Below are 25,455 nucleotides of genomic sequence, written 5' to 3'. Positions count from 1 at the left end.
GCATTGATGAAGATGGAGTGTGATCTTGGTTGATTGAAAGATATTTGAAGAGAAAGACAAATGCAAGATATTTGAAGAGGAAGACAAATGCAAGTTGCCTTACCCCTTTGGAGAATTCGGCCATGAAGGGAAAGAGGAGACTAGGGTTGATCCGGGGGTCCCTAGGGTCATGAGGGAAGTTTGGGACAAAGTTCGGGTCTCACTTAGTCGTGCTTTCGAAGCTCGTAGTTCAAATTGAACGTTGAATTGGCGATATGCGCGCTAAAACGGTTCCAATGAGCCCAAGATTGTCAATTTTCGTGGAAGAATGCCTCGGGTGCATACGAGGCTCGGAAGCCGGTTTTGCCCGTTCTGGGCGACCAAAGCGAAGTTAACCGCTTTCGACAGCATATCTTGTATCTGCATCTCACGTTGGTCATTTTGACATGAATTGTCAGACAACGTGAACAACTGACCCTTAAGCCGGTAATGCAAATGTGAAGCCGGAGACGTCCTAGGAGTCCGAAGTTGGATTTCTCATATTATTTTCTGAGTTTCTTGGGCGCTCCGGAAATCACTGTAATCTCCGTTTGTCGAGATTTGATCTATAAGTACTTGAAAAGTGCATCTTAGACCTTTCATTCTAGTAACTTCAATACCAATGAAGTACTTCAGAGGTCCCAAGTCCTTAACACGGAAATATTTATCCAGATATCCCTTAAATGAATGACAGTGGCTAGAGTTATTGCCTACTATGATCAGATCATCAACATAGACCAATACTCCAAGAAAAATGTTATCTTGATGGACGATAAAAAGGGAATCATCTGCACCTGATTGAGTGAAGCCATACTGTCGAAGAGCATCAGCGAATTTTGAGAACCAATTCCTTAATGCCTGACGAAGTCCATATAGAGATTTGCGAAGTCTGCATACATCTTCACTCTTCGAAGCATAGAAAACCGGAGGTAATTCCATGTATACTTCCTATTCTAAGTCTCCGTACAAAAAGGTGTTGTTCACTTCCATCTGATGAATGATCCATCCTCTCGCAACTGCAACCATCAAAAGGCATTGCACGATTACCAACTTGGCCACCGGTGCAAAAGTTTCATGAAAATCAATCCCCTCGACCTGGGTGAAGCCCTGCGCAACCAGCTGAGCCTTATAGCACTCCACACTTCCATCCGCTCGGCGTTTTACCTTAAACACCCATTTGCAACCAATAGGGCGTTTACCAGTGGGAAGTTGTTCAATCGTCCAGGTTTTATTTACCTCGAGGGCATGAATTTCATCTGCCATTGCCTTCCTCCATCTCTGATCTCAGATAGCTTCTCGATAAGATGTAGGCTCTGTATCATAGTCAATTACAACTAGATATGCCTTGTGATGATTAAAAATATTGGAATAATCAATAAACCTCTCAATGGGATAAGACATACCTGAGGAGTCCGAGGAAGTGGGTGAGTCAGGGAAGGGGTTCTTATAGCAAGCAATATGAACAATGTAGTCCTTGAAGTGTTTAGAACGACTAGAAACCCATTCAGATCGCTGCAAAACCATCTCATTACTTTTATCTTCTTCAATTGTCTCCAAATTAAAATTCCCTTTTTCCAAAAAAATTTGGCCCCCCTGAAATTCAATTCAGCCCGGTTCAGAATCACTCCCCTTTACTTCTAGATTTCGGCCCCTGTCTTCATTCGGCCCAGAAATATTCTCTCTTTCCTCCAGAGTTTGGCCCGGTTCAGAAAATTGCGTGGGCCCCTTACTCTCCTTTGCTTATCGGCCTACCGCATGATCTTTTCCCGAGCCTGTTGGGCTGAACTGGACCCATCTCCATCTCTGGGCCTCTCTTTTGCCTTCGGGCTTGGCTTTAGTTGCCGAGTTGGGTCGGGCTGTTCCTCCCAGTTGGATTGCCTCTTTGCTGACCCATCTCCGGAGTTGGGCTCGGATTCTTCAGTCTGCCTCCGTGGACTCATGGGCCCAGCACCACCCAGAAATAATGGGCTCCCTTTTCCTTGTTGCCTTGATTCCTCATTTTCCGTGGCAAAAGGAAAAATTGTCTCGCAAAATCAAACATCGCTCAATACCAACATTTGCCTATTCTTCAGATCATAAAGTCTCCATCCCTTCTTCCCGTGAGGATATCCGATAAAAACACAATTGCGAGACCTAGGTTCAAACTTATCCTCGGTTCGTGTATGTGCATAACATAATGACCCAAAAGCCCGTAAATTCGAGTAATTAGGTGATTTACCAAAAAGTACCTAATGTGGACTTTTGTTGTCGAGCAATGGCGTCGCAGTGATATTAATCAAGTGGACAGCTGTCAAGACACAATCCCCCAAAACCGTGTCGGTAATGAGCCTCGGAATATGAGTGCCCTTGCAACGTTGAGAATGTGCCGATGCTTCCAATTCTCCTCTACCATTCTGCTGAGGTCTATCTGTACAAGACGTCTGATGCACGATGCCATGTGCAGAGAAAAAGTCTTGTATCTCCCTTGACAAGAACTCCATCCCATTATCACTTCTTAGAACCTTAATCGTGCAATTAAATTGATTCTTGATCAAATTATAAAAATCAATGATAAATCGCCGAGCTTCAGATTTTTCTCGCAGCAGATATACCCACACACCTCGACTAAAATCATCCACAATGGTTAAGAAATAATTGGCTCCATAATTGGCCTTAACTCTATATGGCCCCCACAAATCACAGTGTATTAACTAAAATGGGCACTCAGCTTTATTCATGCTCAATTGAAATTGTGATCGTGTCTGTTTCGCTCTAAGGCATACATCAAACTCCTTATTACTTCTTTCACCAAAATCTAAATTAATACCATTCAATTTCATCAGATGAGATGGATGACCGAGCCTATGATGCCATAGATCCGCAAATTCCTCTACGACTGCCTGGCATGTCTGCGGTGCAGTAGCCACTCGCCTTAGATAATAGACCCCCCTTGAAGCTCACCCACTCCAATTGTCCTCCTTGAGGTGTGGTCTTGTATAACGCATAGACTGCCGTAAATGTCACGTAACAGTTCGCCTCTTTCAATAATTGGGCAATGGAAATTAAATTGCAATTGAAAGTCGGCACATAAAGTACGTTTGTAATTTCCATCACGCCTGCAATTTTTGCATTTCCCGTTCGGGTGGCCTGTACTATGCCTCCGTTAGGAATATACACCGATGCTCCGCCCTTGATTGGAACCGTTCTCGAAAAATTTTCGAGGCATCCCGTCATGTGCCTCAATGCTCCTGTGTCCAAAATCCATTCATTTTGCAAATAAACAAAATTAAACTCATTACCAACGAGTCGGTTTGGGTCGATGGTGTTTTGTGACAACATGGATAATAGACGCTGGAACTGTTCATCGGGTAGGGCCTCTAATCGTTCAACTCGTGAGCTTGATGTCTGTATCGCCTGGGCTACATTTGCTCGGTATAGGCCTCGCTGAGTTTGGGCCTTTCCTCGCAGCCCACTGCCCTGCTTGCCCAGTATCGGTCCGGGCCTTCTCTCTGCACTTACCTTGGACTTAGAATGCCAAGATGGGCATCCGATTAGGGCCCAACACGTATTTTTTGTGTGGCCCATCTTCCTACAGTAGAAGCAGGTACCCTTCCCTTTCGTAGAAGTCTGCCATCTGCTTCCTCCAGTCCACCGGAGCTCTACGTCTTCTTTGGCGAGGAAGACAGCCGATTTGGGCATGACTTCTCGAGACCTCGTCACCATCTTCTGCCGTTCCTCGTTCACCACCATTTTATACACCTTGTTCAAATTTGGCAGCGGCTCTATGCTGAGAATTGTGGATCGGATCGTGTTAAAATCCGAGGTCAGTCCCATGAGGAACTGATAGCACTTTTCCGCTTCTCTCTGTGCTGCAATGGTGGCGCTCGCCCCACAACTACAGCCCGGATGCTCAAGGTAAAAGCCTAGCTCATCCCATAGGAGCTTCAATTTGCCGAAATATTCCCGTACACTCAATCCCTCTTGTCTGAGAAGACAAATTTCGGTCTTGATTTGGAAAATCCTAGACTGATTCCTTTCCGAAAACCTTTCCTTCAGGTCATCCCATAAGTTCTTGGCGTCCACCGTGTACGCCATCGTGGACTGAAGGCTTCTCTCCATGGTGTTAAAGAGCCATGCCAAAACTGTGGAGTTGCATCTTTCCCACCGTTCTTTGAGGGGTTTATCATCTCCCGGTTTCTCAAGAGATCCATCGATAAAGGCAAGCTTGTTTCTTGCCCGAAGCGCGATAATCATGGCCCATGACCATGTCAGGTAATTATCACCATTGAGGGTGCATGCAATTACCTGAGCTCCTGTACTGTCTGATGAAGCCAGTCGGTAAACCGGCGGGACGTCTGTGATCCTCACTGAGCCATCCCCTGCCTTCTTGTCTTTGGATGAGTTATTGCCCTGTCTTGAGCTCTTCTCTTCATCACTAACGCCCGACATTTTGCAATTGAAATTTTTCAATCGGTCCCGGAGCGTAGGCGCTCTGATACCATGAGAAGTTTGGAACAATCCAACTTAATTTTATTGATGATGATCGAATCAATAAATAAGCCGAGAGCCTTTACATGAAAAGGAAACTAATTATTCCAATATGACTAATATCTATGATTACTATATATGTTACAAGATGCCTATTATCCATGGATACTATCCTTAATAATATTGAAGGATTGAAAACTTCTATTTTTAATAAGTATTCGCATATGTACGAGCTACTCTGACCTGTGTATTTGCTTTCATGATTCAGTTCTTTATTTTAAATTGTGTGCGCATACATTATTAATTGGTTATTATGGTTATTGTTATTGTTATTATTATTAGTATTATTATTATTATTATTATTATTATTATTATTATTATTATTATTATGAGTGTTTTTATTTCCAACCGTTTTGTTTTATTTTTTATTTTTTACTGGTGAAAAAGTTCATTTTCTTCATAAGTATATGCTTATAAAATTTAGTTATAAATTAAAAGGGTCCAATTATACAATGATCCAATTATAATATTTGTCTAGTTAGGGGTGTGCACGGATACCAAGTATACCCAGAATCGGTTGGAACCTACATGGTAGGGTAGGGTCCGGGTAGCTCGTATTGAAAATAGAGTAGGATCCGGGTAGCTCGTATTGAAAATAGGGTAGGGTCCAGGTATCAAAATAAGGAACCAGTGAAATTCGGTTCCGGTTCCGGTTCCAACCTATAGGGTACCCAGAACTGGAACCGGAACCGGTATCCGGAACCGGATGGTAATTACTAAAACAAAAAAGAAAAGAAGGTAAAGTTATTCTCAGTCTCAGTCGGGAAGACAGGAAGGAAGGAATGCTGCTCAGCTTTCGTCTCCGCTGTAACCTAAATCGGCTTTCGTCTTCAAATCTCCACTCCAACTCATCTCCGTCGTCAGTCGCCTCAAGTCTTCGACTCTCCACTCCAGCTACTTTCTGTCGCTCGCCAGCCTCGCCTCTTGTCTCCGAGTGTGCTCATAATCCCATTTCCCGATGAGCTTCTGTTCTGCCTCCTCTCCGTCGCTCTCGTTTTCGACTCTCGACTTCGGCCTCTCTCCGTCGCTCTCGTCTCCGACTCTCCTTCAAGCTCTCTTTCCCGGTGAGATTCTCCTCTGGACTCCTCTGCTCACCCAATTTGTATAAATCGCCTCTCAGCCGCTGTTAGTCTGTTCTATTAAAACCCTAAATCGGCTCTGTACTCCCTGCAGCTCCTCTCCGTCGCTTGCCTCTCGTCTCCGACTCTCCTTGAAGCCCTCTTTCCCGGTGAGATTCTGCCTCCTCTCTTGTCTCCGACTCTCTCTGGAATATTTGAGGAATATGAGGAATATCTCCAACCATTAATGGATAGTATAATTTGGTTACCGATATATATGAGGAATATCTTTCTTTGGCATTCCTTCATGTAAAAGAAAAGCTATTAATCAAATGTCTTTCTTTGGCATTTCTCTGGATTGCACCCACACAATGTTTCGTCCCTGAGATTAAGAAGAAAAGCTAACTTTTCTTCTCTTTATTACGATACGTGAATATATATTTACTTGTCTTTGCTTTTGTCTGGGTTAATTCTGGTTAAGATCAGCTTCATGTGACTGTTCTCATGAGTCATGAGTTACGAGACAAACGCTTCACAATGGACTGGATATTTCCTGGTGTGATCAGTATCTCGTTTTTAATATCTATACACAATTAGAAAATGCTTTTATCCGATAAGATAAAAGCTCATGTTTCTCCTATTTATTACCAACACAGTATATATATCCTTCTGTTTGGGTTAATTTTGGTCCTGACGTGTTCCTGTTCTCACAAATTAAGAGGCTAAACACTAAAATAAATTGGATGGTAGACAAGGGTGAATCAATATCTCGTTTTTAATATCTACATCCTTTTCGGATGTTCTTCTGGGGCAATTGGCTTCTGGGGTGTGGTCCAGTCGTCTTCCAGTGGCTTATCTGGTGGTCTATTTTCATGGATGATCAAATCATGTTTGTCACTTTATATCAGGGAATCTAATAAAATTATTTAGCTCCATTTCAAAACTTGATCAGGTCGGTTCTACTTCTTAACAAACTTTAGGTTAATTCTTTGTTCGCCTTTATGTATTTGCTCTATTTTTTGGGCTCCTGCTTCGAAGAAGTAGTCTCCATCCTCGTGTTCTAGATCAATCTAAGGTTCTGTTGTGAGGAAACAAAACTTTTTGTTGAGCAGAGTCATATCTACATTGTGATAGACATTCTGAATGTGGCAATTTCCTCCATTGGTGCAGCAACGAGGGATATTGATGAATTCGACAATCCAGTAGACAAAGTTGGTCAGGGACTTCACAATTCCCTTCCCCTGCCTATCATATTAGATCCTCTAAGTTATCTTTTTTTAGTCCTGTATTTTTTCTTAAGATTAAAGTGTGATTTGTCTGCTTTTGGATAGATAAACTTTTTAGTTCATGGACCGTATTAGTCCATGATGGACGTATTGTGAGGAAATATTACATTTTGTTGTGTGAGATCGTATTATGGATATTTAGTTTTGTGGATGGATTAATGAGACATATTACTTTTTATTGTTGTGGATTAATCTAAATCTTTGTCGATATTATATTTGCCGTGATTACTGATTATGGGTGAGATATTTTCAGTTTTATTTAGCGAGAGAAAAAAATTTACAGGTTCCAACAGGGTAACCGGAACATGTGGTATAATATAGGTTCCGGGTAGGTTTCAGTTCCAGGATTCAACAGGGTAGGGTTCAATTTCAAAATCTTGGAATCGGTCCCTTACTGGATAGGGTCCGGATATCATGAAAAAAATAGGGTACCCGAAATCGATTATCCCTATGTCTGGTACGTAGCTTACTCAGCCAAAAAAAAAAGGTCCGGTATGTAGCTTGGTTGCATATAACAGTTGTTTTTCTTTCTTTTGTCTTTGATTGATCATGAGGGCACAATAGTCTACATAAAAAATTATAGAAAAACTCCAAAACCCTCCAAACCCTTTAACCAAACAAGATTTTTTAAACCCTTTTAAAAAACCTCCAAATCCTTCCCCTCCTAAATCTCCGTAACCCTCTAAATCCCTCCCACTCTGAAACCCTCCTAACCCTTTACTCAAACCTATCCAAACATAGTGATAGGAAAATTGCAAATGTCGTGCATTTCTTTCCTATTCTTTAAAGGTCATGTTATATTTAGAAAAAAAAAGTGTAAAAGACCGTGTCGTTCCGTACTATTTTTTAAATGTCGTGCTATATTGAGAAAAAAGTACAAAGATCATGTCTTTTTACGTGATTAATCCATTTCCAATCATTCTCTTTGTTTTGGTCCTTCTCAATTACCTAATAAAGTACAGGATAACATGTAGGTGAGAACCTTAAGATGTTTTCAGTCTTAGCATGAGAATCATTCTTGTTCTAGATTTCAACTTACCATTGTCACAATGGGATTTTAATATCCTTGATTTGTGGGGACACTCTGCCTACACGGAGGACAGTTTACCAAGTGCAACACACAATTCATGCTTATATTACATATAGCAATATATAGCCTATAGCTATGTATCGTGTACATTTGTCTTTTTCTTTTATTATTTTATTATAAGCATGTGTACATTTATCATTAGTACTTTACATCCGATCGTGCTTACCATATGAATGCGAACCTGTGCATCTATAGCATGGACAAAAAGAAAAAAAAAACAAAGTACATAAATTATGACACGCTCACTTTTAATTCAAACAATTGATTTATATTTTTATTAATGAACATCAAAGAATTTCAATTTTCAACATATATATATATATATATATGGAATTGTGACTTCACTATCTTTTTTTTATGTATAGTGACTTTACAAAATAGCCAAAGAAATTAGGGAAGCAAGCGCACGTACACAATATCAAGAATCTCAAGAATTACTAGGATCGCCATATACAAAAAGGAACAAGCTATGCTAGCATTGGTACTTGCATCCATGGAAAATAATACACATCCAGCGGTCAATCCAAATTTTCATTCATTCTAATAAATAAATGACCTTAATTAAAGATGGATTTAAATGAAACAAATCAAAAAGTTAAGGGACTGGAAATAGTTTTTGAGGAGAACTATTGTGAGAATTAATTTGGAAAAGATGACTATTCCGGTCCTAAGCCATGATGTGTATACTATATGTATGTGCATATATATATATATATATATATGAATATATTTAGATGGCCGATTAATTATGCAAGCTAGTTACTTCTCATGGAATCAGATATTGACGAATTCTCACAAGACTACTTAGAGCAAGCTTAACTGAGGCATATAATTACATACATCAAAAATTGATTATGACAAAAAGCTAAATTGTGTGCAGCCTTGTAGTGGGCATTGCGGCAGTATGTAACTAAAATTGTTCATGAAGATACATATTTATGTATATGTATATACATGTATGTACTCACATATTTGCATATTTGTTATTGTTACGGTGTACATGTTATTGCATATTTGTTATTGTATATACATATATGTATCTCGCACGACTTCCGATAGCTACGAGAACGTATCCCCATGTATCAAATCGACTATACTATTCCTAAGCAACCGACTAGTGGGGACCATTTATAATTGAATCCTAATTGGCTACCTAAGGTAATTGATTATTCCTAATCCTCTCACAAATTAATCATGTTTTCCAAATCGAATTAATCTTAGGTTAGTCTATCCCGTGCCTAAATTTAGAATATGTCTCTCGAGTTCATCTAAATTGCTAGAATGATCTAGTTGTTGATCAGACAATCACCAAGCTACCCTTTCATCAGTGATAAGGTTGAGCATTAGAAAAGAAGCAATCAGGGGACCATCCACATTAGGCCTCAGTAGGACTTGATGTAGCCTAATGAGGCCAATCTTGTGTGGTTCGACATGTTGTCGCTTTTTTTCTTTTCTTTTGGTTATCAAGTTATATCTAGATTTAGCCAGACTTATTCCCTCGGATCCATCCCTGCAACGCACAGGATGGGTAAACCAGACTGACACTTGACTAATATCAATATAATGCGTGGCTGACTTGAGGATAATGGAGAACAATACTGCGTGGCTGAGTTGAAACTAACGGTGAAGAATGAAAGCATGATTGATCAAGTAGTCTATTCCACTGGAAATTCTAAGTGTAATTCTTACTGCTACTCCCTCAAGATCCGTCTCGACCTCGTCTAATCATTAGATCAACCTTTTGTGCTGCAACTAGTTATGAACTAAACTGAAAAGGGGGTAGGCATATCCAGAGAGGTAGGGAAATAGGAGGAGAAATCTCAAATAGAGGGCGAGAGAAAGAGACCAAGGACAATAATTAATTTTCAGAGTTTTCTCATATATGGATATCTGCCTCTTATATCATAAGCCCTTTTATGTGTGGGCTGATGATACCATCGCACAATCACCTCCACTTGCGTAACTAACTAAGTCTGAACAATTAAAAGTACTCCAACTAGTTATCTATTTCTCACACTTTCCCCCAGTATTCCTTCTTTATTACAATCAGGTCCCAAGATAGTTTGATCCATAACAGCTTAGTTTTGTAGATTGCACGACGGTCATAAATCCAACTCGAGGCGAAATTGATGGCGATTAATAACCGCCCAGTAGCGACGAGCCGAACTAGAGACTGGATCACTGGAGCCTTCTTCAAGACCTTGCCGACAATGCCCATTGGGAGGAAGGTGGCGGTGGCCACATACTATCACCATCCACATCCTCCGAGTGTAGTTCTCGCTAGGAAGCACCGGCAATAGTGGGGGGAACCAACTCGGCAACAAAGCACAAGCCCTTGCGAGGCTCGGCCAGCCAAGGACAAGGGATATCAGAGGCTAAAGTGTGTGCGGCATTGCAGTGGGCGTTGCTTCAGTGTAAAACTAAAATTGTTTATGTATATACATATTATGTGTATATATATATACATATACATATTTTTTCTCTCTTCTCCTTCGTTTTCAATTTCAGTTGAGCAGCTTGATTTTTTATTGAACGTCAAAGGCTGATAAGAAATTAAATTAAAAGCTGCTTGGCTTTTTCCCTTTTTCTTCTTCCTCTCATAAAACCATATAAATCCCTCTGTTGGATTAATGATGGAGAACAATTCCCGTCTATGAAAACGAGTTCACGTGCTTTCGTGTATGCACATTTTCAACTTTCTCTATGTAGGTCTGCTATAATTTGCAGTATGCAACTTTTCATGCAAAACCGTATGCTGTAATTATCAAAAACCACGCGTGGACGTAAATACTAAATATGGCAACCAGCAAAGACAGGCAGTTTTGTGGCGGGCCCCGGTGATGCTAACGCCTGCCAGTTCGGTTCGGTTAAGCTAACTATTATTGGTTAGCCATTAAATAAATGGCTGCCGTGCATGATAATGACTTTCGCGTATTATCACGAAACTCAATACAAGTTGTATCTTCCATTTCCCTTGTATATATCTCTATTTGAGAAGTGTCATCCTATAAATCATATAATTCAATTAACATTTTTGAAAATATAATTCCTACCTTATATATATATATATATATATATATATCACACATTTACCTTTGGTATACTAAGGAAAGACTGTCAAATTTCTTATGAGGCAAGGAAACTAATGCCGAGAATAATTTGACTTTTTTTTTAGGTAGATTAAAGGTAGGAATCTCTAATCTAGCAGGAACTTTAAAAATTTTCTAAAAAAACACAAAGTTTCAAAATCTTCCCTAATCTAACATGCCGTCTCCTTCCGTCCATTCTCTGTAGAGTCCGAATACAAAAAACTCAAATAGAAACAGTTGAGTTTTGTCTTTTGCTTAATATGTGTTAGCCCTTCCTAATACACTTTCGAGTTTTGACTCAAATAAAGGAAGGATGTACTGTTTCCCACGTAAACATTGAATTTTGCATCTATTATTATAAGTCTAGCTCTACTCACTCCATTCTTTTTGCTTACTTCAGTTGTTTCATTTATTACTACGACTGATACTAGTAGATGTATTTTTGGCGCCTGCTTGCAGTTGTCATTGTCTGCATCAAAATTTCGTGATCGTGACATCTTATCCAGGGTAAGTTCTCTGTCCTTGTTCATGTCGCCAATTGTTTTACTGTTCCTTGTTTAATTGTAGACAATGAAGATAGTTTGGTCTGTTATCAACCACTCATCAAACAACTTTGGTTTGTATATTTAATTAATTATAAGTATGTAGTGTTCACTGTTCAGATTCGCAACTATGCTTCAGCTTGGGCAGGCTAACCTGACCGATTGGCAATAGGAAAAACTATAGTCGGTTCCTTTCATGTTGTTCTAGATATATCGCAATTATGGTCGATTGTTCAACCGAGAGAGCACCTACACAACTTACCATGAAAATCAAAGAAGTGGTTCCTTTGGACCCATGAATCCCATGCGGAGAGGGAGAGCTTATAGTGGATGGAGCTGACCCGAACGCGGATGAGGCGGACGCGGAAGCAGAAGTGGAAGCGGGTGCACCAAACGGAGATGGTCTAGAAGCAGCAGACAATGACGTCCCTTGAAGGGAAGTGGTGGTGCTAGCGGCAGAGGATGCCATCCCAAACAAGGGCGAGCAGGAAGCCGAAGCTGTACCGAACGAAGCAGAAACACTTAGGTTTTGTCTTTTGCTGAATATGCTATTAGCCCTTCCTAATACACTTTCGAGTTTCGACTCAAATAAAGGAAGGATGTACTGTTTCCCACGTAAACATTGAATTCTGCATCTATTATTATAAGTCTAGCTCGACTCACTCCATTCTTTTTGCTTACTTCAGTTGTTTCATTTATTACTACTACTGATACTAGTAGATGTATTTTTGGCGCCTGCTTGCAGTTGTCATTGTCTGTATCAAAATTCCGTGATCGTGACATCTTATCCAGGGTAAGTTCTTTGTCCTTGTTCATGTTGTCAACTGTTTTACTGTTCCTTGTTTAATTGTAGATAATGAAGAGTGTCAGCACCCCATTTTGGTTTATCAAAGAAACAAGGTTCATTGACAGCATACAATGCCATGACTCGAGTGTGGATGCAGTTGAAAGGCCCAACAGAGCAAGAAAATTACTATTCACCTCAAGTCAACAAAATCGAGCAGATGACATATGCCCACGACAGAAGAACGGCCTTGGTCATCAGAAGCCAACAGAGTGACCAGAGAGCCCAACAATATCCAAAACTGGCATTTCCAGAGTTCACACGAATAGTGCTATTTTTCGATAGTTCGCTCGACTGTCAGAAAATAGTCAATATTGGACTCCAAAAATCCGCATCATTGCCAAACAGATGAAAAGTGTTTATAAGCGCATTTCGCAAATCATCTGCTCTATACAGAATAATTTTCTGTATACATACAACTTTTCAGTGGAAGTTCAAAAATGTCGGTTTCTCAGAGAAAAGTTAATTCCAAATGTCAGATTTGGCCATGTCTCACAAGCATACAGAGCATGAGCATTGCTTCAGATTGTCCCCTGGAAGTCACGCAGACACTTCAAATGACTTCCGAATGGCAAAACGGGCATACCCTTCTTCGGAAAAGCATAACCGAAGACTAGTCTCACAGAACTACGGCGAGCGAAGTTGACACTGTATTGCCCCAAAAACTCCAGCGGACAGACGCAATTGGGCAAAATACACAGCAAAATCCTTTTCAGTTTCCCGAGTAACCTCCGAGGAGTAGAAAAAACCGTTTTCGATGAAAATCTATATCCGGAGGTCTTTTTTACGGAAACTTGACGTCAGATGCCTGCGCTACATAGTGGTACACACTCCAAGGCTTAATGTGAAATCGTCGGACTGAACTGCACAACGCGTCTAGGCCTCCTGAGCATTGCTGGAATGTTGGCATCGCGACCATCATCTTTCCCCATGGAGCAGCGTCATCGACTTTCCACGAGTTCTAGTGATTTACTATCGGATCCTAGCAAGTACAGACGGCTGATTGGGAGACTTATCTATCTGACCATTACAAGGCCAGAAATCATCTATTCTCTACACATCTTGGCTCAGTTTATGAATGAGCCTCACCAGGATCATTGGGATGCTGCTATGCGAGTTCTTCATTACTTGAAGCAATCTCTCGGTCAAGGGATCTTTCTACGGGCTACATGTCTCGAACTTGAAGTTTTATGTGATTCGAACTGGGCGAGTTGTCCCTTGACTCGTCGTTCTATCAAGGGATATTTTATTACGCTAGGAGGGTGCTCGGTTTCATGGAAGACGAAGAAACAAACAGCAGTCTCTCGTTCATTTGCAGAAGCAGAGTATCGAGCAATGATGGCAGTTGTTAGCAAGATCGTCTAGTTACAAAGTCTTCTATCTTCTATTGGGATATAGGTGGCGACACCGACTCACCTATTTTGTGATAATCAAGCTGCACTACACATTGCAGCCAATTCTGTTTTTCAAGAACGAAGAAAGCACATTGAGATCAACTGTCACTTTGTTCGTGAGCACATCAAGAAGGGACTTGTGACTACCGACCATCTGCCCACGCGACTTCAATTGGCAGATATCTTCACCAAGGCATTGGGTTGAGATCGCTTTCGTTTTATTATTTCCAAGTTGGGCATTCGTAATCCACATGCTCCAACTTGAGGGGGAGTATTAAGGATAGTATCCATGTATAATAGGCATCTTGTAACATATATAGTAATCATAGATATTAGTCACATAGGAATAATTAGTTTCCTTTTCATGTAAAGGCTCTTCGCTTATTTATTGATTCGATCATCATCAATGAAATTAAGTTGGATTGTTCCAAACTTCTCAAATATGACTAGAAATAAGGAGATCAAGCATATTTAGTGACCGGGAGGCCAAGGATTGAACACCATTTCCATGACCACTTTCCTTTGCTTCTCCAATGGACAACAAAGTACTACCCTCAACATCTCCGGATGCTTGAGAAGGTAAATATAAGCTTGAGTAATACATTCAGCTCCAATTCCTATCTTCTCCAAAAGAAAGTAAACTTCATCCTCCTTAACAGACAGACGTTTAGCATCCTTTAGAAACCTCATTCCCCTCTCGTATAGCCACATTCCCACTCTTATTGCCTCAGCAACATTGTCTATTGCTTCTCCAATGACTATGCACTACAAGAAGTTTTGTATGTTGTGACAAATTCTCTTATTACAAAAGAAATTTAGTCATAAGAGAAGTATATTGTGATAAAAAGGTAATGAAATCTCATAATGCATATACTTTATATGTATATAGATACATATATATCTATATGTATATACATATTTTTGATATTAGGTAAGTGCCACAAACCAAGTGTTCACACAATAACTAACATTATATATATACATATTTTCATATATTGTGACACAAGGACTGTTACAATTAACCTTATATAATGTGACAATTATATTTTATCATGAAAATATGTTTGTCACCCTAAATTATAAGATATTATGACCAAACGTTATTTTGTCACGATATACTTATTAGGACGAGCTTATTTTGACAAAACTAGTAAGAAGTTATTCGATATTTTCGTGTTATGAAATCTTATTTGTTATTGTGATGACTTCCTTATCCTCTTTGGTTTTCTTAGCTTTCTTTGTCTTTGAACTATTTGCACCGTGTGGAGTACGAGAGTGCATTTCTTGTTCTTGTTCAAGAGGGTCAATTGTCACTTCCTTTTCAGCAACCAAGCTATCGATTCCCTTGATAGTATCCTCGAACACTTCTTCAGTCATGGAGGATTGGCACTTTTTCATCTCTTTTGTTGTTTTGGCATGCTCTTCAGTCTCACCATCTTATTATAGTTTGGGATAGGCTTGGTCATCCATTCTTTAGCGTGATGGCGTGCCTACCACAATAAGAAGAAAAAGATTAAGAACAGATTATATATGCATTTTTATTTTTATTTTATTGATAAAATAGAAACAATCTACCTCTATTAATTTCTCCCAAACTTCAGGCTTTGCAGTCCACATATTGGTGTTGGGATCCCAAGTATATCCGCTTAATCCATTCTTAACAAGGTCATAGCACTTGGCAAAATTTGCTTTTAGGATCTCCCAGCGAATTTTTATATTTTCTTTTGCTAAATTCTTGTTAACCTTAGAATTTAGCTCTTTCATTATATCATCATATGCGAATGTCGTGAAAGTTCCATTCACTCTATTTCCTATATAATGTTGATGCAAAAATGCGTCAATCAACATGTCATCCATTACAGGAGTCCAAGACTCTCGACCTTCTTTCTTTGGATTGTCCCCGGCGTTCTTCCTTTTTGACATGGTTGACCTAAACACATTCACAAGGTAACAAATTAAATGCACTTTCTATATCAAACTGAAAACATGCAACTGCAACAACATTTTTAATATCATAAAGATTATAAGCTGCACAAGGTCACACAGATCACAATAATAAATAAAATCATAAAAGCAAGTGAACCCATTCTTACAAAATCATATGCTAAAGAGTTTCGTGCCTAAATATATGAAATAAATGAAATAACATGTCAGTAATATTTCTTCATATTCAATCACAACACATAATCATTCCACATGTTGGCAATGGCAGCAATGGCAGCAATGGCAGCTATGGCATCTCTTATAAGCTCTCCTTCGATTTCATCTTCACGATCATTCCTTGTACCACGACACTCATTTTGATGCTGACTTTGATTTTCAAGTTCCGCGTCCAACTCAGGAATAAGTTCATCTGGATCCACGCCCATTAGATAGTTATGCAAAATACAAAAAGCTAGCACTATGATTTTTTGTGCTTGAACTCTATAAGTTGGTTCCGTTGTACTTGCAATGATCGCAAACCTTTTCTTTGAAACTCTAAATGCCCGTTCAACTGCATTGCGCAAAGATGCATGTCGTAGATTGAACAACTCTCTAGCTGTCTGTGGTGGATATCCAATAGTTAGGTATTTATCGGAGTTCCAGTGCTTAAAAAAATCATTTTACGGATCAAAGTTAACAAAGAAGCAGAATTTGAGAGTTTTGAGACGAAAATGGGCCGTATGGGCCTACGGAAGAAGAATTGCAGGCTGGCCCAGAAATAATGTATATGGGCCTTCAAGATAGTTTTGGTTTAGCTTTCCCTTGCTCAATTAATTCTCCGGGAAAATAATAAAAAAAATTATGAAGCGCAATAATAATTATTCAGCGATGGAGAAGATCAAATTTGTAGATTGTGGCAGGACGTAGAGCTCGATTAGCTTCGTGTGCAAAGTTGCATAGTGAATGTTCATATATGTTGTTGGCCAGTTTGTAGAGATTGGATATTGAAGTAATCAACACATTTCGCATGACAATAAAAAGGTATTCAATAAGGTATTCACTAAATATCATTGAGGAGGCGTCCAAAATTATTTAATTATAAAATAATATGCCGTCTAATAGAAATATTATTATATTATCTTAAAATCTATTGTAATTACCATGTAAAAACCGTTCATCTCTAAAGTAACACACATGTATTATGTCCTTGTCACTTGTGTGAATGGAGAAAAAATGCCGCAATGATATTTGGGTCCGAAGTCACAAATTGCGAAGGAGTCACTCTTAAAATTCAAATAAAAAATAATAAAGGAAAAAAGGAAAAAAAAAAGAGAGGAGAAATTCAGTCTAATGGAGACAAATTTGGACTCCATTTTGTCTTAATTCCCAAATTGCAGCATCTATATATATCTATTTATGTGGCTTCTTCAGGTTTGACATTCGTCATGTGATCCTCTTTGGAATAAACTAATGCAGAACATACTAATTTTTAATTTGCCTAAAATGACACAAAAATATTTGAAAATAAATAAATAAAAATTACTAAAGTAACAGTTAACTATCCAGAGAACTTCAACTCTATTACCATGTGAGAGACCCTCGATGCATATATGACACATCTGATAATGGCAAATTTACTGTTTTTGTGCAATTTGGAATATCTTATACTATTATTTAAGTGGGAGTTCAATTTTGTAATTATCTCTTAATTAATATGATAATTAAAAAATCAAAAAATCATTTATTATTAGTTTAAATATTATACAATTAAAAATAAAAGAGATAAATTGAAGGACTCTAGTAAAGGACCCTAGAATCTATTTAACTTGTTCTTCTCTCTCTTTCAATTCGCAAGTAACTCATTCTCTCCTTATTTTCTCTCTCTACTCTCAAACTCTTAATCCAACGTCCCAAAATTTTACTTTTTTTTTCCTAAAATTTTATCTCCAATTCTTACTTTTATTTTCTTATCATTATTTTTTCTTTCACAGTTGCCGCACGGTATGCTCAGGTAGATTCTAGTATAATTAAGAAGCTTACAATACGTGAGTATGGCATATATAATTAGTCCTACAATGTTTTAATGTGTTACCGTCATGAATGTGTACCTTGCTTGTTCTACCGTCATGTGCGGCTACACAGCTTGTTCAATTAATTGCAATATTATGTTTTCCAATGGACTTCTTACATCTAGATCTTGTATTTTACTAGAGTAAACTAACAAATTAGTCCTAGGGAGATGAATTGCACATCAATTTCATCCTCAAGCCATTTTTTACATCACTCTCGACCTTGACCGCCTAAATGGAGCCTTCTATCTGTCGACGGTCAAAAAATAAACAGAAAATGCATATGTGACATATTTTCCGATTATAAAGAAGGTCAAAAGTCTAATATGATGAAAGAAAAATCCTAATTATTAATAATTAATAAAGGGATACGTGTAATGTTACTAGGTATTGAATCTGCAAAATCTATATCAACAGGCGATGATGTGCGCTACTACGCTACACCTTCTTTATGTGGCATATTTTATTATTTCCTGCCTTTCTTATTCTTCCTTTCTCTCTTCAATTTTTTTTATATTATTTCCTTCTTTTCTTTTTAGTTCTCTCTTTCTCTCCCTTCCTTTTATTTTATTATGTTCTTTTTAAAAATTCGTTACAGCATCATCCCATTTCGAGCCCCTTGCCCTCTCACCACGCATATGTGGGAGGTCATTGGTCATCCTGGGAGCTCCGGTGAGCTCTCTAGAATTAAATAGCGCTACTTCCCTCTCCTTGGCCCCCCTCTCCCCCGACTTTCTTTCATTACCTCTCTACGCCACCATCAAAGACTTGGTTGCCACCTGTGATCTCCCGAGCCCACCTCTCCACTTCCAACAGAAGTATACTAAAAAAAGACTGAAGTTTGATGATGATGAACTCAGATATTCAAAATCAGCAAAAGAAAATACATGAAAAATATGAAGTTTCTTCTTTTATATATATAAAAGGAAGGGGGGAAAAAAAAAAGCAAGTGATTCGACCTTGCGTCCTCTTGAACTTTTCTTCTAGAGGCCGGACTATAAAGGGAGTTGTCTCTCAATCACTCCAATACATAGGGACCTAATTAGCCATCGCGAGGTTTCCATACTTGTACGGATGAAACCTCTCATATGTGTTTGCCTAGAAGAACATAAGCAAAACTGATTAGTCTCGCGCATATTTGGCATAGCTTTTTCTGCTTATAGTCATTGGCATCACGATTGGTCAATAGCCAAATGATGAACGAAGCTGAGGGAAGAATGGAATGAAATTTGAACATCGAGTGATCATATGTAAGAACTGAAGATCCCTAATGCATTGAGTTCTAGAAAACTTCTCAATTTGCTTAGTTAGAACTCGAATTAGATTCTATTTTTTATCTGTTTGATTATGCCAACAGTTCAGATGTCTACAAGAAGTTGGAATTGGTATGCAAGCATTGGGATGGCCTCGAAGGCAGATACAGAAGCAAGGGGTCATATGCGCCTTGCCCGAAGCTTTTGATGCCTTCCACTGTAACAAATATATCATATAGAGATGGAAAATTCCATCTCAATATGATGCAAAACCAGCTTAATATTTAAAATCAGAATGCAGTTGAGACGAAATAGTGTAGATCTCAAAAACCTTCGTTCCAATAGATAAAGACGGAAATTCCGTCATGAAATTTGGAATGGATAATCCTGTCGCAAGTTCTCTCCTACTTTTTTGGATGGAACATTTCATCTCTCACTCTGCACAGCACTTTCCATCTAATACTGGGATGGAATAAGGGACAGAATTTTCCGTCTCAATATATCGAGGGACGGATACTTTCGTCTCCTTCCAACCATGTTATAAAATAATAAATAAGAAAAAAATTGTGTTACAAACTCAGTATCTAATCCTGCACTCAACAATCCATACAACAGATTTTTGTAGTGTTCACATGGTAATGTCACTGATACTCGAATCATAACAATACATCTGATGGTATCCATTTTGCTGCAATGGTGATATTAATGAATAATTCCAAGCTATTCCATAGTTATAGATCAATAAACTCGAGCCCTGTAGAGCCCTGTACTAGCATGGGATTCATGGGTCCAAAGGAACCACCTCTTTGATTTTCACGGTAAGTTGTGTAGGTGATCTCTTGGTTGAACAATCGACCATAATTGCGATATATCTAGAACGACATGAAAGGAACCGGCTATAGTTTTTTCTATTTCCAATCGGCGAGGTTAGCCTGCCCAAGCTGAAGCATAGTTGCGAATCTGAACAGTGAACACTACATACTTATAATTAATTAAATATACAAACCAAAGTTGTTTGATGAGCGGTTGATAACAGACCAAACTATCTTTCCAGACTAATCATGTGTCTTGGCGGGGCACTCCTTAAGACCAGTTTGGATGATTTTGATTTTTCCTTTAATCAATCACCTACCAAATATACACATGTACTGAAATCTAGTAAGCCATGCTGAAGTAGCCACGACTTACATTCCCCAGAAATGTAAAATTGGTACACAAGAAAGTATTATTGTAAAGAGTCTCAACTCTTTGCCGTAGACCCTCTCCTTAAGGTTACTTTATAGATGTATTAAGCTTTCCAGTCCGTCTCGTTTATTTTCAAATATCAATGTCAAATATTAAAAATCTCACAAATACTAACCAAACTAGTTGATCGACATGATTTAATTTTGAATATTTAATTATCTAATATGATAAAATATCAATCTCCAATACACAACTTATACCTTCGGGGACCTCGAGTCAGATTGCTTCCTGATGTCTACGCAATTCATGCCATGCATAAATGAGTCGGGGAAAACTAGGAGAACCTTGTTATCCAATAAAACTTGTCTGCTATATATATATATATATATATATATATATATATTATACACGTTCACATAAATATATACTCATATATATAATATAAAGTCAACAAACTTAGGGTCATTCTTAGATGTTACTTTCAACTTTGGTATTCATCAATAGTCTGGTTCCTTTTCTAGCTAATTTTCTTGATATTTCTGTTATCAAGTGTGAACCCCAAAGCAAGAAACTGAAAAGTAATTGAAGGTTATTCATCAGAGAAAGAAAAGTAATTGAAGGGTTTGGTATTTCTTGCCATTGGACCGTCAAAGTTAAATGACAATCGGACTTTTCAGGGGTCGCTTAGGCAAATGATAGTTTGACTTCAATTGCATTTATTAAAAACTTTCTGCACTGAAAAGATGCAGTTCCCACACGAGTTATATACTAGATATATATATATATATATTCGTCACGAGGGAGAACCACCAACCGATTGCAGGGTTGGTACGGTGACTTTGCGGTGATAGCACATTTAGTCCAATAAAATCATAACCGCATTATAGTATGAAAACCACTATATACATATTCGACACTATATCTACATATGATGATATTTTAAAGTAATAACTATATCCGCGCCACGGATAATCCGCAAGTTAATTGCACTGCACTGACTTGTGATTGGCTTTAAACTATAATATATAAATAAGTATCAACAAAAAAAAATCTACATCTGATATCCCAAAAGAGAAGTTTATATAAGGGAATAAAAGGATGATAAAGGGGCACTCGAGACCGAAAAGTGAAAATTAAATTTTACTTTTCGGTTTCTAGTAGAAAACGAGCACCGGCATCTATACTAAACCTCATTTCTTAAAAAAATTATTTTTCAACTCTCTTCAATATAAAAACATCATAAGAGACTGATTTTATGAAAATTGAAATCTCGTACTTGATTCGCAAAATTCATACTGCATTGAAATCAATAAATACATAAATAAATACATTAAATATCCAACTGAAAATAATTAAATTGCATAGAAGTTCAAATGTAAATGCTTCATTTCTAATTTTCTTAACTTTAAAGTAATTATATGCGAGAGGCCACTATCGGGTCATTCAAGAAGCCTACTAGGAGAAACACTTACTATTCAAGTTAGAGAAAAATGCAATGTAAATAGCACAAAAATGTAGTAAGTAGAGTGTAGAGGAATTTGTGAACCAAACTAGTAAAGGAGCTCAAAGCGATACATTGACGACAAAATTCTAATTGGATTATCTAATTTCTAGTTAGGATAAATTACACTGTTGGTCAAAAAAGTTTTACAAATATTTCAATATGGTACCATTTTTTTTTATTAGTAGATGGTACAAAATGTTTCAAAGTTGTTTTTAGTATAGTACAAACCGTCATCTCGCCATTAACGCCGTCAAGCCGATGCTGATAGTATAAAACCGATTTTTGTGGGATGTTACATGATGGTGCAAAATGTTTTGAAATTGTAACTTAATAGTACAAAATGTTTTACGTAAGTTACATGATGGTGTAAAATTTACAGTCTTGTAAATGACGACTTGACGGCGTCAATGGCGATATGACATTTTGTACTATACTAAAACAACTTTGAAACATTTTGTACCATCAAGTAGCAAAAAAACTTTTTGTACCATATTGAAATATTTGTAAAACTTTTTAGACCACCAGTGCAATTTACCCTTCTAGTTATATATGTTAGTTACGACCCTATATTTTAATTCTTTTTCTTGTCACAAGTGAAGCTGATAAACCTAGTACAGAATACAAAGAAAAGTAACGGACACAGAAAATTCTAGTGATGAAATAGTTCAATTTAGACTCTATTGGTTATAAGCCAAAATTTATACCAGTACACGCATATAATCTTAGAAAAAAAAAACTCAAGTATATAAGTTGATTTTTTATTATTTTTTCTTTTTAGAGATACGAAGTATATAAGATGATTGACTTTGCCGTCATACCAAATTAAAGTTTTGGATTAAACATGGCTCGACCCTTTGATCCAGTAGAGATCTTAAAGAGCGATGCCCAGTAAATCGTATCTTCATCGTCCTCAGCTGCCTTCGCTTCAGAATGACAAGCTGTGTTATGATTCAAGCCTAACGAAGTATAGGCCATTAATATTGAAGCTCGGTGATCATCATAGCAACGTCCTAAGGTATCTTATAATGGATCGATACATTAATTGATTAATTGTACAACGAAGGAAACCACTTAAGGAGCCCAAGCCCAAAGTTTTCTCAAGCCTTCACAGTCCCATTATTCAACATCTCTCACAGTATATCAGCAAGCCACTGTTCATTGCAGTCCGCACGCAGCCAAGACGCCAATGATTGATTCGTGTCCCATTTAGTTTGCTGCAATCGGAATATGGTTACGTTATTATTGTGCATGTAGTTCTAATTATTTTGTTTGTTTTTCAACCTTAATTGTAATCACATGATTATTGGGCCAATCAGCACGCCACCTATGTATTCTTTAGTACTGCCACCCTATCCGCCTTTGCAGTTGCTGTCGGAGTCCGCTTTTGGCAAAAGTAGCCATTTTTCTCGGCTGCTCTCGAGCTGGCGAAGTTAGATCTAGCCTCATCATGGTCAAGTCTGGTCTTGCTAGCCGGATCTGGATCAAGGGCTCATAGAGGATCGCAAGCCTTACAACTAGCTTGCGATGTCAAGATCAAAATTTGGCGAGAAGAAGATACCTCGTTTCATTCATCTAAAAGGTATATATACAACCAAGTTCGATAAATAAAAGGAAAGCAAATATCTATGGCTTAACTTGGATATCCTAAGAATGGCATACAAGGATATATACATAAGTTACAATGGAAGGTAAATCTTTCCATAATACTCCCCCCTCAAGTTGGAGAATGAGGATTTCGAATTCCCAACTTGCTGAGGAGAAAATAAAACTGATCACGCCCAAGTGTCTTAGTAAAGATGCATACCAGTTGAAAGCACGAAGACACGTGGGATGTTGCTACAACTCCAGAGCGCAAATGATGCCTAATGAAATGGCAATCTATTTCAATGTGCTTGATGCGGTCATGGAAAACTGGATTAGAGGCGATATGAAGAGCTGCTTGGTTGTCACAGAATAGATGCATTGGACCTGCACGATAGACATCAAGAGAGTTGAGGAGAGGTCGGAGCCATAAGAGTTCACTAACAATCGTGGTCATGGCCCGGTATTCAGCTTCAGCGGAGGACTTCGAGACTGTCGTTTGCTTTTTGGTCTTCCAAGAGATAGGACTGCCTTCTAAAGTGATGAAATATCCAGTCAAAGACCATCGAGTCATTGGGCAACTAGCCCAATCTGCATCACAGTAAGCTGTTAAAGATAGAGAAGTTGGCCGAAGAAAAATTCCTTGGCCAGGAGATTGCTTGAGATATCGAAGCACCCGTATAGCGGTATCCCAGTGGCCCTAACGAGGATCTTGGAGGAACTGTGAAAGGACATGAATAGGGTAGCGAAGCTCTGGTCTAGTGATGGTGAGATACAGGAGACGACCAATGAGGTGACGGTACTAACTCGGATCAGAGATATGATCACCACTATCATTGGATAACTGATGTTGTTGCTCCATAGGGAAATAAGCAGGACGAGAACCTAGCATACTAGACTCTGTGAGAATGTCGAGAGTATACTTACGTTGATTGAGAAAGAGACCAGAACTGCTGCGAATGAATTCTATTCCCAAGAAATAGGATAAAGGACCAAGATCCTTAATGTGGAAGCATTTGTGGAGATAATTCTTAAAATGAGTGCAGGAGAGAGAGTCGGTAGCCACAAGAATCATATCGTCCACATAAACGAGAACGGCAAGGAAAACGCCATCATGAGAAAAAGTGAACAGAGAATGATCAACCTCTACCTGTTGAAAACCATATTGAATAAGAGCTGTGGCAAATTTTGAATACTAGTTACGAGAAGCTTGACGAAGACCATATAGAGACTTCCGTAATCGGCAGACTTAGTTAGGATGAGCGGAACGAAAACCAGGAGGAAGAGACATGTAAACCTCATCATCCAAGTCCCCATGGAGAAAAGCATTGTTGACATCCAGCTGATGCAGCTCCCATTGCTTAGCAACAACAATAGTTAACAAACAACGTACCGTAACTAGTTTTGCCACAGGAGCAAAAGTCTCATGAAAATTGACTCCTTCAATCTGTGTGAAACCCTTGGCTACGAGTCGAGCCGTGTAACGTTCCACAGTGCCATCCGCCCATTTTTTAATCTTAAAAACCCATTTACATCCTATGGGTTTCTTCCCAGAAGGTAGTGATTGAATAATCCACGTACCGTTATCCTCAAGAGCTTGAATTTCATCTGCTATGGCAAGGCGCCACCGGTGATCCTTGGCAGCATGGGAATAAGTCATTGGCTCTGTTTCTAAATTAATTGCGGTAAGGAACGACAATTGTGTGGCATCTATATCAGAATAATTGAGATAATGCTCTAGGGGATGAGACGTACCTAAAGAGTGCGATGGAGTGGGTGGGAGGATGGGGAGTGGGGGGAAGCCCAATCAACGAGCAGTGTGAGAGACATAGGCATGAAGCCAACTTGGTTTCCGAATATTGCGCGGAGCCTTAGAAAGCGCTATACTATATGTTGGAGGTTTGGGCAGAGCAGTTGGGTCGGCTGGAGAAGGAGAGACCGGATCAGGTGCAGTGGAGATGGGTGAAGCGGGTGGACTGTGTGAAGTGGGCAGACTGGGCTGAGTCGAATCAGTTTTGGACCAGATGAGACCCATTTTTTGGTGCAGGACTCAGCCGAATTTGGCTCAGCGGAATTGGGCCCAACTGAAATA

General features: G+C 38.7%; 1 long non-coding RNA gene across 1 annotated transcript; it reads left to right on the top strand.

Moving 5' to 3' along the window:
- Window positions 1-5,166: 5,166 nt before the first annotated feature.
- LOC116197177 lies at window positions 5,167-7,067 on the top strand. The gene is made up of 3 exons (XR_004154999.1): window positions 5,167-5,609; window positions 5,719-5,773; window positions 6,774-7,067. It is a non-coding gene; the product is annotated as an uncharacterized LOC116197177 (long non-coding RNA).
- Window positions 7,068-25,455: the final 18,388 nt, after the last annotated feature.

This window comes from Punica granatum, chromosome 2 (genome assembly GCF_007655135.1).
Source record: "Punica granatum isolate Tunisia-2019 chromosome 2, ASM765513v2, whole genome shotgun sequence".
In the NCBI taxonomy this organism is placed as follows: Eukaryota; Viridiplantae; Streptophyta; class Magnoliopsida; order Myrtales; family Lythraceae; genus Punica; species Punica granatum.
Note: the sequence above shows the minus strand (reverse complement) of the source record. Positions and strands in the feature narration are given on the sequence as shown.